Genomic DNA, 15,452 nt, shown 5'->3' with positions numbered 1-15,452 from the left:
GAGTTACGAGCAGGGGAAATACGGACGAAATTGACGATGTAGGAGAGAGGGAAGAAGAGGAGGGGTGTGAGGACTCGATTTTATGGAACCCAAAGGGTAAAACGAGACACAACTTAATGCCACTTCTGGAGAGGGGAGGGGTTAGACCACAGTACGTCCCTTGGAAGCATACAGACAAAGAAAATATAAAGTGCAGGCTCCCATCATTAAGTGGAGGTGTGGGTAAATGGATATATGAAATGGAAAAACACACCGCAGGACAGAAACTGGCAGTGGGAGATGTAAAGGGCCTTCTAATATCGATATTAGGGGATGCAGCGGATGACATTTGGAAGAGAGCGGGATTCCCTGGGGTAACAATAGTAAACACATCGCACGATGGGGCACCATTCGCAAACTGCAGACATGCACTATGGCAGGCACTGAGGGTGCAGAACCCAGACACATCAGACATAGGAGCAATTACTTCACGCAAGATGTGTGAGAACGAAGATCCTGTTGATTATATCCGGGAAATCCAAGAGAAATGGCGCATGGAAACTAGAGAACAATGGGACAAAACACCAGCAATATTTTATCATATACTAGTACAAGGGCTCCCAGAAGGAGTTCAGAAACAACTGAAGAAAGTAGTGGGAATGGAAGCAAAAGCATGGCCAGAAATACAACTGACAATAGTGCATCATTGCAGGATATGGCAAGGAAAAATGAAACAAAAGGAAGAGGACAGGAAAACGGAAGAGGCTAAACTAGTACAGAAAAAACTTACTAAATACACAATGGAAGGGGCACTAATAACTACAGCTACAACAATGACCCAAAGCCCCACACAAGTAGTGGCTGCACAAGATCCCTCCCAAATACCACCCTCACAGACTATAACACAACAGGTGCCGCCACTCCAACCATACACGACCAACATGGGAGGAGGATACTCAATGCCAGGAGCTGGGTATTATAATTACAACAGGGGAAGAGGAGGAATTATGAGAGGGAGAGGATACGGATATAACACACAACAGCAGGTGGGAGGACTTAGAAATTCCTACCCCACCGGGCAACCAGTATACCAGGACAACACAGGGAGCTTTCCATGGCAGAGTAGGGAACCACCGGTGTGTTGGAGTTGTGGATTATTAGGGCATATGTCACGCACGTGTAGAGTAAGACCAGGAACACCATCATGGAGCGAACAGGGACAACCAAGGCCCACACAGGAACAGCAGGGCATACAGCAACAGCAGACGTTGCAACAGGGAAATGAACAGCAACAACTAATAACACAACAACAGCCACAGACATATTCACTGCCACAACAACAGGTAGCGATAACACAACAACCCCAAGCACAACAAACACAACTGGGTAGGGTGACGGTCCTGGGACACAACCCTTACACAGGAAATGGTCAATAGTTGTACCCTCAATAGGACAGCCCACAGACGGCCTTGGTGTGTCCCATCCTGTCAGTAACATCTAATAGTGCAGAGGAACCACGCATAGAGGTAACGATAGGCGACAAAAAATTATCATTCCTTGTTGACACCGGGGCGACCCGGTCTTGCATAAGGGAAGGTAAATTTAAGATGTCGGGCGAAGCCATGAACACCCAAAGATTCTCTGGGGCTAGAGGGTTGGTTCCTTTTACTGATAACATTCCCTTATCTATAGGAGATTATGACATGTCAGTTCCACTTTTATATTATAGTGCCTCGCCAGTAAATATACTGGGGAGAGACATAATGAACAGGTTGAATATGACGATCTCCTTTACGGAGGACGGCATAATTTGCTCTACTCCAGGGATTAACATGCTCACAGCACGACAGATTATGCAAGCATACTGCGGACAGACAGTGATTAGGGCTCAGCCAGTAGATGGCGAACTCTTCCAGTACGGGACAGACATGGCATTTGCATGGATGCCAGGGATAGAGGGAAAGATCTGGAGCAGGCCAGCAGCCTATTTGTTCAGACCAGAAACACCAGTCAATGAACCAGAAGGAAAGGTGGTTCCAGTGGACATTGAGAGCATTATAGCAACAGCTGATTACATTGCTGTACATGCCCAAGACAGAGAAGGAAGAGCATGGAGGGCAGTAATAGCACTAGCAGAAGGATGTAGACTCACCCAGGTGTCAGATGAGGAGCTGTTTTCAGAAGAAAAGGAGGAAGGTGAAATGGTGTTTATGATGAATGTGGAAATATGGCTAAGAGTGGCGTACAAACAAGTAGCACAGAAAATTGCAATGGCACTTGAGGCACCCACATCCACCCCAGTTCCCTTCTTTGAGGAGGATATGACAAAAGTACCCACATCATTATGGACTACTAGCCCCTATGACGTGGGGTGCATAAAAAGTATAGGGGGAGTAAGGATAAAATTGAAAAAAGGTGCAATACTCCCCAGAGTGAAACAGTACCCACTATCAAAAGAGGCAGATGAGGGCATATATGAAACCATAACGGCCCTTATAGATAATGGCATATTGGTCCCGTCAGAATCACCATGTAACACGGCTGTATACCCAGTGCTGCGCAAGGCTAAAGGGGGGTCTTGGCGCTTCATACAGGATCTCAGGCCCTTGAACAACATAGTAGAAGCAGAATACCCCATAGCCGCAAACCCGGCCACAATATTGTGTGGCATTCCAGCAGAAGCATCACGATTTACAGTGATCGACCTTAAAAATGTTTTTTTCTCACCCAGACTCACAAGATCTGACAAGCTTCACTTACAGAAGCACAAAGTGGAAACACACCAGATTGCCACAAGGGTATTGCGAATCACCCTCAATTTTCAACAGAGTAATACAGATGGATTTGGGTAACATTGAAGTGGAAAGCACAGTGTTGCAGTATGTCGACGACATAATAATTTGCAGTACAAACGAAAGAACATGCAGAGAGGACTCATTAAAGATGCTGACAATATTGGCTGAAAAAGGTTACAAGGTAGACATGGAAAAGTTACAGTACTGTCAAGAACAGGTACTTTACATTGGTCAGCTCATATCCCAACATGGAAGGAAGATTGCACCACAAAGAGCACAGGCCATTTCAAACACACCAGTGCCACAAACAGTGAGGGAACTGCAGCAGTTCCTGGGTCTGTGCAACTACTGTAGAGCATGGGTATTTGATTACAGCTCATACATAGGACCCCTGCTCGAGGCGTTAAAGGAAGCTAATAAAAGGGAGAAAAAGTTGGGGTGGACAATGGAAATGAAAGAGGCTTTTGATGGATTGAAAGATGCGATATCAACTGCTCCGGTACTGGCATCCCCAGACTATGAGCGACAATTCTTTATATTTTCACATTGCGACTCAGCAGTAATGAAAGCAGTGTTGGCTCAAAAAACAAGCATGGGCTACAAACCAGTAGCATTTTACAGCGGCCACTTAGATCCTGTGATGTTAGGTCATTTCCCTTGCGAACAAGGTCTCGCCGCAGCCGCTTTTGCGGTAGAGAAAGCATCAGCAATCACCATGGGGTGCCCAACTACACTGTTTGTGGAACATGCACTATTTGCGATATTGAATAAACCTAAGTCCACCCTAACCACGCAAAGGGCATCAGGTTATGAGATCATCTTATCCAGAGCTGAACTATCAATTGTTAGATGTAGCACAGTCAACCCTGCAAGGTTCCTAGCAGAAGTAATTGAGGAAGGAGATTATGCCCACGACTGTACGCAAATAACTGAAATGTACTCATATACTAGAAAGATTGAAGAGAACGCACTAGAGGGAGGTGAGCTCCTGTTCATTGATGGGTCATCAACTATCGACCAAAGGGATGGTATAAGGAGGACTGGGGCAGCAGTGGTAAAAATGATGGAGGTACCGGTGTGTGTGGCAATGAAATGTGTACAACTACCACAGCATTATTCCGCTCAAGCAGCAGAATTAATTGCACTGATTTTGGCGTTGAAGGAAAGCTTTGACAAACGAGTGACCATATATTCCGACAGCGCATATGTTACGTCCACTGTCCACTCAGGGCTGTCGAAATGGAGAAGAAGAGGGTTTAGGAGAGCTGATGGCACTCCAGTGCAACATGCCCTCCTATTGGCTGAACTAATTGAAGCAATAAATGACCCCCAAGAATTAGCTTTGGTCAAATGCACCGCACACACCAATGGTGAAGACCACATCTCAAAAGGAAATGCAGCAGCGGACGCACATGCGAAGTATGCTGCATATTTTGGTGAGATATGGAACCCCCCAGAGTCACAGAGAGGGAGAGGGAGGGGAATGGCTAAGGAGATGTTGGTAAGAGAAGGGTACACCCATCTCCCAGCCACACAGATAATGGAGCTACAAGCGGCTGCACCAATGGCAGAAAAAGAAATATGGGTAAAAAGAGGATGCACAATGTCACCAACTGACGCACTATGGCGCCAGGGTGACACTGGAAAGATTGTAATACCACTGGCACTATTGAACACCGCCCTGAGCCAACTACATCACCCAGCCCACACAGGCAAGGAAGTAATTGCAGCACGAATTAGGGAAGACTGGTTCTGCCCCGAGTTAAATTCTCATGTGTCAAATTTTATCAGCAATTGTCTCACATGTCAACAGTTTACGGCCGGTCACACTCTGAAGGTGATAAGAGGTACTATACCCCGGCCAGAGGGACCCTTCCGACATCTCCATATTGACTATGTTGATATGATCAACGTATGTCAAGGAAATAGGTATATGATTGTAGTAGTATGCCCATTCTCGAGGTGGATTGAAGCAGGGCCCTGTTCACACCCAGATGCATTCAGAGCAGCTAAATTCCTAGTGAGGGAGGTCTTCCCCAGGTGGGGAGTGTGCGAGGTACTGCGGTCAGACAATGGCCCACATTTCGCAAATGAAATGTTCCAGCACATCACATCCTTGCTGAACATCAAGCATAAATTTGCATGTGCATACCACCCACAGGCCAACGGTTTATGTGAATGCTTGAATGGCCTATTAAAGGAGGCAATTGCAAAAATACAGCAAACAACAAAGAAGAGTTGGTTGTATTGCCTTCCATTAGCCCTATTTGAGCTAAGGGATAGACCAGGTTCCGACCACCACCTCACCCCTCACGAGGTGGTTACCGGACGTCAAATGCGCCTTCCCCTAACGCCAACATCAAGAGCATTTACCGACCACGAGAGTACTGCAAATGTCCTTGGTGATGAAATGTACCAATATGTGTCTTCTTTGATTACTAGTGTAGTGTTTGTGTCTCAACAGCTCGAGCGCACGCGGGGCGGGTCTAACAGCGATCAACAAGAAGACGTGGATGAAGAATTGGAAAAGGAAAGACTGTGCAAAGTTGCTAAAGGTGACCACGTACTACTTCGCAATTTCAACAGAAAGTGGAACAGCCCACGCTTCACTGGCCCCCATCTGGTAGAGGAGGTATCAATGAGAGCAGTAAAGCTACAGGACAAACGTGCCTGGAACCACCTACACGACGTAAAGATCTACAAACTCCAGACCCGCCCCAGCGCCACCGACAGGGCCACTGGAAGAACAACAACAGCGTCACCAACGGAGGAAGAGATTTCTACCACAACTAACAGCCTAAGTGTCCCCATACACCGCCACCCCTCAGATTCCCCAGAGACAACTACTAGAAAAAAAAGGGGTGATCCCCATACCGCCCACCCCATGGTTACACGATTAAAGAGTAAAGAGACTTCCGCCAGTTGAGCCCCAAACCCTCTGCCCATTGACCCCCTACCCACTGTAGTAATAACTGAACTGAAGGACATTGTCTTACACATATACACATGTAAACACCTGAATGTTCTCTTTCTTTTCTCTCACACATGCAGGTACAGCGTATTATTGTACTACTAAGAAAGTAGATAACTAACCAATTCACTGCCCATGAGTAGATGGTACCCTCAGACGATAATTACCTGGAAGAATTGTCACACCAATTTGTATATGAAATAAAAAGGCCAACGTACCTGAAAAGAAGGAGGGTATGTGTCTACTACACAGCATTCCTCTTGGCCATAGAACATTCAATGCCCCACCTCCAACCATACTTGCCTGCCCTAAGAGATAGATCGCTTAGATTGGCGTGGGAACAGCTCTTCGCCTGGGCACTGAATGACTACTTGATAGGGAGAGCTTAAAAACGACAACTAACACTAATAACAAGCATATTAAGAATTTTCAGGCGGGCAACTGTAACGTCGCAAGAATAAGCTGCCGGACTGCAGCAAGGTAAGAGCAAAATGCCGGTGAAATTAGCATTTGTAATAAAATTGATAGGGATTTTAATGATCACCGGGTTCTTGGCTGCCTCTGTATGGCAGTACAGCTATGCTATCAATATTATTGCTGTACCCAAACCTAATACACCCCCACCCCCAGCTGCAACAGGTGTTACGTCAGGTGGTACTAGTAAAATCCCACACAAGGAAAATAGAGTTAAACGCAGCACATACTCAGATAATAAAGGTATTGACAACTACATACAAGATTCAGCACACATCTCAAACAACATATGGTACCAACACATGACCCACATAGGTAAGCAGACAACAGAAGACAGCTGCTACGTTTGCTCATTGATCCCATACGCCATGAGCGCTTCTCGAACATTTGTTGCCACGGAGATAGATGAAAAAATAGCACAATGTATAATATACCTGGCACTGTTCCAGACGAAAGGAAGATTTCAAGGGACAGTGGTGAAACTGGTGTGGAAAACACGAGATACATATCCATATGAAAACAACTTCATCAAGACTTATTTGAGTTACCACAAGAGCAGTTTATATGCTGAAGGATTCAGATACATAACAAGTGGTCCTGAAAAAGGTGAAACAAAGAAAGTAACACTACAGTACCTACCATGTGATTGGTACGCCTCTGAAGTCCCTGGTAAAAACGGATGTTGGGAAAGACCACTGATGATAATAACAGGGAAGGTGTACATGAACAACAAATGGGACATAGGAGTGGTTGGCAGCAACATGGTAACAAGAGAAAATATTTCAACTATTGATGGACACAACCATAGATGTTGGATGACTTGGGTCAAGTACGTAACCATGCTCACTTGGATGGAGAAGGATGAAGACCCAATAACAATACTGCCGCTAACTGCGCCTAAGGTATGCTACCAACATAAAGGAGAGGTGGACGTAGGATACATCACCAACTGTGAAAGCGTGATGGAGTTACCTGAGGGGGGAGCAGGAACAGCAGTAGTAATGGACCATTACTGGGCCTGTGGAGACAAGGCGTACCACACACTGCCCCCTTTGTGGAATGGTATATGCACAATGGTGCACGTTAATGTACCATCACTAGTGGTGCCCCAGAAACATGTGAATATGGCGAATTTCCCCAAGATGGATGAAGGGAACAAAAGGAAGAAGAGATCTGCACAGCCTCGGAAAGGGCCAGAGAACCGACGCAACGGCAACAACACTGTCCTCAACAGAAGGAAAAGACAAGGAGAACCTCTGACAGGAAATTACCTGTGGGGAAGGTCGGAAACAGCACTCACCTCAATTCCGCCGGAACACAGACTATTCAGCAGAGCAGCTATGTTCTTCTCCTCAATAATACATCCTGGACTGCAGGCCTACGCAAACGCAAAATGGCTCCAGATAACTACGTGGGAAATAATGATGACAATTAACTCTACAGTAAATGGATTCAATGCAATAAAAGAGGAATTGCGAGCAGTAAGAATGGTTGCACTACAGAACAGATATGTACTGGACCTCCTCACAGCAATGGAAGGAGGAGTTTGCGCAAAGATAGGACAATCATGCTGCACATTCATTCCTGCTAACGATGCTGACAATGGTACACTGACAGAAGCAGTTTTACAATTGGCCCAGATGCACTCAAAAATGATGGATGAAAGTAAAGGTGTGAAAAAGGATGAGAGCTGGTTTTCAATATTATGGTCATGGATGCCATCTTGGCTGTCAGATGGACTGAAGATTATAGTTGGATGGATGTACTATTTTGGCTGGAGCTACACTGATCATAATAAGATTTTGGAAGGCCCGGAAGGCACGCACCACAGACGAGATGATCAAAATGGTTGGTATACACCTCTTGATGCCAACAGATGACGGCCAACACACAGACACAATCATAAAAGAGAGAGAGAAGTTGCACAACCAGATCATCACCAACCACCTGGACCCACCATCTGTGAAGCTCGAAAACCCAAGAAACCCAAGGAGCTACATAGGGAAATGGGTATACTGCACTCCTGGAGGAACCTGTGAATATATGTATTGGTCATTTGAAGACCATGTTAACCACTATGGACATTTGGGAGGAATAACTAAAATATGGAGAGTAAGAGGAGATAAAGAAAAGGATATGTTTGTGGTCGACAAGTCGACCAGAGGGGGGACTGAAGTGGGAGAATGGAAGAACAGGCTCCCGCCCTTCCCCTCTCGCGCTTGGCCTAGAGGATCACGGCCTAGACACCCGCCACGAGAGGAGTTTGCCTATCTACCAGACGGCCAAATACCCTGGTACAGGAACATACGGATGTGCCCACCTACCTGCCCAGCAGCCCGCCCTGTCCATGCCGAGACCTGCGGCATGGATCAACTCGACTAAACCTACACGTCGTTAGAGATGCCATGACGACCTAGCCAACGGTCAGCACACCTGTGCAAACATGCACACCGGACACTCCCACACCAATCCACACGAAGAACATACTCAGTGCTATGACGTAGGCGACAGACATACCCACGGACGTGCATCTTTATTATTTTCCACATAGGCTCTCAAAATGCAGAAGGACGCATAATGAACTTATCTAAAAAGGCTTGCTCACGCTTCTTCTAAGAACCATGTACCATAATGAAGAATAAAACGGAGACACGATACTGAGGATAGAGCAATATGATACCGTAACCTAAAGCGCTCTGCATCAAACGGTTCCACCTATGCACCAGGCCCAAGTAGGCCGCAAGCAAAAGCTTCCATGAACATTGAATGAGCAAGAGCTCGGTTGCTGACCCTGCAATATGAGCCCAGCGAAAGCACACCGCCAAGGGCACGATGTTGCAATCTCGCACGCTGCAAGCCGACGCCAAGGTCGCACCTGCAAGATAAACCAGGCACACAGTAGGAAAAACAATATTAATTGTGTTGAATTTTGCCTCAAACACGGTCCCACCTCACGTGACAAAGCCAAACTTGACAGGACGCCAAGCCTAGGAGGAAGGAGACGCCTGAATCCCACGTTTCAAGACACATGCAGATACAATTAAAAGATTCATTGGACATCTGCAGCAGTGGGAGTAGTCGACCTCCCAACATACGAATGAATCCTCACATTGTTTACACCTACCCATAGTAAAACATTGTTGCAAAGGACAGGTGCACCGCGAGCTGGGAACAGCGATAGTCCCAGACTGGGAGGCTCGCGAGCGGACCATTCAGAACATGGGGCTCTTATCACTGACGCCATTAACATTGACCAATCCTCAGAGGTCTTCATGTAACAATTTTCATGTATCAAATTGAAGGCACAGCCCAGGTATACCACCTGACTAACCCTCAACCACTAACACCGTTCTCTACATGTATGCTATATTAAACCTACCACTCGAGTAACCAATCCAGAGTGGAAATAGGTTTTTTGCTAAACACTCCAAGGTGACGCAAGTAGCACGTCAGAATAAGGTAAAAAGGGCCTGCGAGCCCCACAATTGTGTGTGTCAGGACGGACGCGTACGCTCCTTGACCCATCCCTGCCGTTTTGTCTAATAAACAGCAGAGTCACCTTGCTTCTTGCGTGTGTCTCATACTCTATCTCTTTTGGGATATACGGGAGGAGTTGGGGCCTCCCTGCCCAGAGGTCTGCGGACGGCCTGGCCGACCCCGGCACAATTTCCCCCGACAAGTGTATATGGTTATGAAACAGGGACTTCTTGAACTACACTCCTACGCTCTACCACTGACATAAACCCTTCAATGTTGAAAACTGCCCTTTTTTAAAAAGGTGATAGAGTGGGTGACTCTATGGAACTTGTAGAACTAATGACATCAGTGCACTTCTGGTCAGCTGTACAAATTAATACATTTCATTAAGGGCATATTATTGGTTTCCACCACAGTTTTAAAACATTCATATGAGCTTCCAGTGGACTATTTCAAACTGATAATATCACCAGTAGAACTTGGGTGAATGTAAAACACAGCTTGTATCATACGAAGAAATCCTAAACAGCTTAATGGTGTTTACCCTATGTTTCAGGTGATGATCAGGAGTATTTCAAATGTAGAAATGTGTTGCTCATTACATAAAATGCTAAGATTGTAAATGTTTACTTTAATTTATTTACTTAAAAAATATTTCTACAGGTAAAACCGGAGGACAAGAGGACACCCAGATTTGAACTAGGGACCTCTTGATCTGCAGTCAAATGCTCTACCATTGAGCTATACCCCCAGTTCTGAAAAGATCACCTTTATTAATTCAGTAATATGTACAAAGTACAAGCAACATGCAATCACCATCAAAGGAATGCATTTTCAGCCACCAAACTCTCCTTATAAGTATATGGGGTGGGAAGGATGTCCTTTATCTGCCTTGGTAAAATACAGTGAGGTTTCCATTGCAAGAATTCATACATTTCATATCACATGTAGATCTTGGAACATGGAAAAAAAATCTTTTGTCAAATGCACAAATTCTGCAAAATGTAACTGCTTCTCTACTGCAGTTTGTTGATTTTGTGCTAAGAGCATATTTAAACCCACGCGTTCATTGTTTTGTATATGAAATGATGATATACCCTATTGTTTCTTACAGTGCATTGGGTTGAAAAACATGTTAACAGGATCTATTGAAGAGGGTATATGGTTATGAAACAGGGACTTCTTGAACTACAGTCCTACGCTCTACCACTGACATAAACCCTTCAATGTTGAAAACTGCCCTTTTTTAAAAAGGTGATAGAGTGGGTGACTCGATGGAACTTGTAGAACTAATGACATCAGTGCACTTCTGGTCAGCTGTACAAATTATTACATTTCATTTAAGGCATATTATTGGTTTCCACCACAGTTTTATAACATTCATATGAGCTTCCAATGGACTATTTCAAACTGATCATGTCACCAGTAGAACTTGGGTGAATGTAAAACACAGCTTGTATCATATGAAGAAATCCTAAACAGCTTAATGGTGTTTATCCTATGTTTCAGGTGATGATCAGGAGTATTTCAAATGTAGAAATGTGTTGCTAATTACATAAAATGCTAAGATTGTAAATGTTTACTTCATTTTATTTTTTTAGTTAAAAAAATATTTCTACAGGTAAAACAGTTGGACAAGGGGGCACCCAGATTTGAACTAGGGACCTTTTGATCTGCAGTGAAATCCTCTACCCCTGAGCTATACCCCCATTTCTGAAATGTTCACCTTTATTTATTCAGTAATACGTACAAAGTGGAAGCATCAAAGAAATGCATTTTCAGCCACCAAACCCTCCTTATAAGTATAAGGGGTACAAAAGGTGTCTTTTATCTGCCTTGGTAAAATACAGTGAGGTTTCCATTGCAAGAATTCATGCATTTCATATCACATGTAGATCTTGGAACATGGAAAAAAAATCTTTTGTCAAATGCACAAATTCTGCAAAATGTAACTGCTTCTCTACTGCAGTTTGTTGATTCTGTGCTAAGAGCATAGTTAAACCCAATTGTTCAGTGTTTTGTAAATGAAATGATGATATATCCTATTGTTTCTTACAGTGCATTGGGTTGAAATACATTTTAACAGGATCTATTGAAGAGGGTATATGGTTATGAAACAGGGACTTCTTGAACTACACTCCTACGCTCTACCACTGACAAAAACCCTTCAATGATGAAAACTGCCCTTTTTTAAAAAGGTGATAGAGTGGGTGACTCTATGGAACTTGTAGAACTAATGACATCAGTGCACTTCTGGTCAGCTGTACAAATTAAAACATTTCATTAAGGGCATATTATTGGTTTCCACCACAGTTTTATAACATTCATATGAGCTTCCAATGGACTATTTCAAACTGATCATATCACCAGTAGAACTTGGGTGAATGTAAAACACAGCTTGTATCATATGAAGAAATCCTAAACAGCTTAATGGTGTTTACCCTATGTTTCTGGTGATGATCAGGAGTATTTCAAATATAGAAATGTGTTGCTCATTACATAAAATGCTAAGATTGTAAATGTTTACTTCAATTGATTTAGTTAAAAAAATATTTCTACAGGTAAAACAGTTGGACAAGGGGGCACCCAGATTTGAACTAGGGACCTTTTGATCTGCAGTGAAATCCTCTACCCCTGAGCTATACCCCCATTTCTGAAATGTTCACCTTTATTCATTCAGAAAATATGTACAAAGTGGAAGCAACAAGCAATCACCATCAAAGCAATGCATTTTCAGCCACCAAACCTTCCTTATAAGTATAAAGGGCACAAAAGATGTCCTTTATCTGCCTTGGTAAAATACAGTGAGGTTTCCATTGCAAGAATTCATACATTTCATATCACATGTAGATCTTGGAACATGGAAAAAAACTTTTCTCAAATGCACAAATTCTGCAAAACGTAACTGCTTCTCTATTGCAGTTTGTTGATTTTGTGCTAAGAGCATAGTTAAACCCAAGTGTTCATTGTTTTTTATATGAAATGATGTTATATCCTTTTGTTTCTTACAGTACATTGGGTTGAAAAACATTTTAACAGGATCTATTGACAAGGGTATATGGTTATGAAACAGGGACTTCTTGAATTGCACTCCTACGCTCTGCCACTGAGTTAAACCCTTGAATGCTGAAAACTGCCCTTTTTTAAAAAGGTGATAGAGTGGGTGACTGTATGGAACGTGTAGAACTAATGACATCAGTGCACTTCTGGTCAGCTGTACAAATTAATACATTTCATTAAGGGCATATTATTGGTTTCCACCACAGTTTTATAACATTCATATGAGCTTCCAATGGACTATTGCAAACTGATAATATCACCAGTAGAACTTGGGTGAATGTAAAACACAGCTTGTATCATATGAAGAAATCCTAAACAGCTTAATGGTGTTTACCCTATGTTTCAGGTGATGATCAGGAGTATTTCAAATGTAGAAATGTGTTGCTCATTACATAAAATGCTAAGATTGTAAATGTTTACTTCAATTTATTTAGTTAAAAAAATATTTCTACAGGTAAAACAGTTGGACAAGGGGGCACACAGATTTGAACTATGGACCTCTTGATCTGCAATCAAATGCTCTACCACTGAGCTATACCCCCAGTTCTAAAAAGTCACCTTTATTAATTCAGTAATATGTACAAAGTGCAAGCAACATGCAATCACCATCAAAGCAATGCAGTTTCAGCCACCAAACCCTCCTTATAAGTATATGGGGTGCGAAGGATGTCCTTTATCTGCCTTGGTAAAATACAGTGAGGTTTCCATTGCAAGAATTCATACATTTCGTATCACATGTAGATCTTGGAACATGGAAAAAAATATTTTTTGAAATGCACAAATTCTGCAAAATGTAACTGCTTCTCTACTGCAGTTTGTTGATTTTGTGCTAAGAGCATAGTTAAACCCAATTGTTCATTGTTTTGCATATGAAATGATGATATATCCTATTGTTTCTTACAGTGCATTGGGTTGAAAAACATTTTAACAGGATCTATTGAAGAGAGTATATGGTTACGAAACAGCTTAATGGTGTTTACCCTATGTTTCAGGAGATGATCAGGAGTATTTCAAATGTAGAAATGTTTTGCTCATTACATAAAATGCTGAGATTGTAAATGTTTTCTTCAATTTATTTAATTAAAAAAAATATTTCTACAATTAAAATGGATGGACAAGGGGACACCCAGATTCGAAATAGGGACCTCTTGATCTGCAGTCAAATGCTCTACCCCTGAGCTATACCCCCAGTTCTGAAATGTTCATCTTTATTTATTCAGTAATATGTACAAAGTGCAAGCAACATGCAATCACCATCAAAGCAATGCATTTTCAGCCACCAAACCCTCCTTATAAGTATAAGGGTACAAAAGATGTCCTTTATCTGCCTTGGTAAAATACAGTGAGGTTTCCATTGCAAGAATTCATACATTTCGTATCACATGTAGATCTTGGAAAATGGAAAAAAAATATTTTGTCAAATGCACAAATTCTGCAAAATGTAACTGCTTCTCTACTGCAGTTTGTTGATTTTGTGCTAAGAACATAGTTAAACCCAATTGTTCATTGTTTTTTATATGAAATGATGATATATCCTATTGTTTCTTACAGTGCATTGGGTTGAAAAACATTTTAACAGGATCTATTGACGAGGGTATATGGTTATGAAACAGGGACTTCTTGAACTGCACTCCTACGCTCTTCCACTGAGTTAAACCCTTGAATGCTGAAAACTGCCCTTTTTTTAAAAAGGTGATAGAGTGGGTGACTGTATGGAACTTGTAGAACCAATGTCATCAGTGCACTTCTGGTCAGCTGTACAAATTAATACATTTCATTAAGGGCGTATTATTGGTTTCCACCACAGTTTTATAACATTCATATGAGCTTCCAATGGACTATTTCAAACTGATCATATCACCAGTAGAACCTGGGTGAATGTTAAACACAGCTTGTATCACATGAAGAAATCCTACACAGCTTAATGGTGTTTACCCTATGTTTCAGGTGATGATCAGGAGTATTTCAAATGTAGAAATGTGTTGCTCATTACATAAAATGCTAAGATTGTAAATGTTTACTTCAATTTATTTAATTAAAAAAATATTTCTACAATTAAAACAGATGGAAAAGGGGACACCCAGATTTGAACTAGGGACCCTTGATCTACAGTCAAATGCTCTACCAGTCAGCTATACTCCCAGTTCTGAAATGTACATCTTTATTTATTCAGTAATATGTACAAAGGGCAAGCAACATGCAATCACCATCAAAGCAATGCATTTTCAGCCACCAAACCCTCCTTATAAGTATAAGGGGTACAAAGATGTCCTTTAACTGCCTTGGTAAAATACAGTGAAGTTTCCATTGCAAGAATTCATACATTTCGTATCACATGTAGATCTTGGAACATGGAAAAAAATATTTTGTCAAATGCACAAATTCTGCAAAATGTAACTGCTTCTCTACTGCAGTTTGTTGATTTTGTGCTAAGAGCATAGTTAAACCCAATTGTTCATTGTTTTGTATATGAAATGATGATATATCTTATTGTTTCTTACAGTGCATTGGGTTGAAAAACATTTTAACAGGATCTATTGAAGAGGGTATATGGTTATGAAACAGGGACTTCTTGAACTGCACTCCTACGCTCTACCACTGACATAAACCCTTGAATGCTGAAAACTGCCCTTTTTAAAAAAAAGTGATAGACTGGGTGACTGTATGGAACTTGTAGAACTAATGACATCAGTGCA

General features: G+C 42.4%; 2 non-coding genes across 2 annotated transcripts; both read right to left on the bottom strand.

The window, feature by feature from the left end:
* Window positions 1-10,375: 10,375 nt before the first annotated feature.
* TRNAC-GCA (transfer RNA cysteine (anticodon GCA)) lies at window positions 10,376-10,447 on the bottom strand. Its single transcript has one exon. It is a non-coding gene; the product is annotated as a tRNA-Cys (tRNA).
* Window positions 10,448-13,226: 2,779 nt separating this feature from the next.
* TRNAC-GCA (transfer RNA cysteine (anticodon GCA)) lies at window positions 13,227-13,298 on the bottom strand. The gene has a single exon. It is a non-coding gene; the product is annotated as a tRNA-Cys (tRNA).
* Between the last annotated feature and the right edge of the window lie 2,154 nt (window positions 13,299-15,452).

Source organism: Ambystoma mexicanum, chromosome 4q (assembly GCF_040938575.1).
Source record: "Ambystoma mexicanum isolate Mex_15411 chromosome 4q, UKY_AmexF1_1, whole genome shotgun sequence".
Lineage (NCBI taxonomy): Eukaryota > Metazoa > Chordata > Amphibia > Caudata > Ambystomatidae > Ambystoma > Ambystoma mexicanum.
The sequence above is the reverse complement of the archived record's forward strand: the minus strand, read 5'-3'. Positions and strand labels throughout refer to the sequence as shown.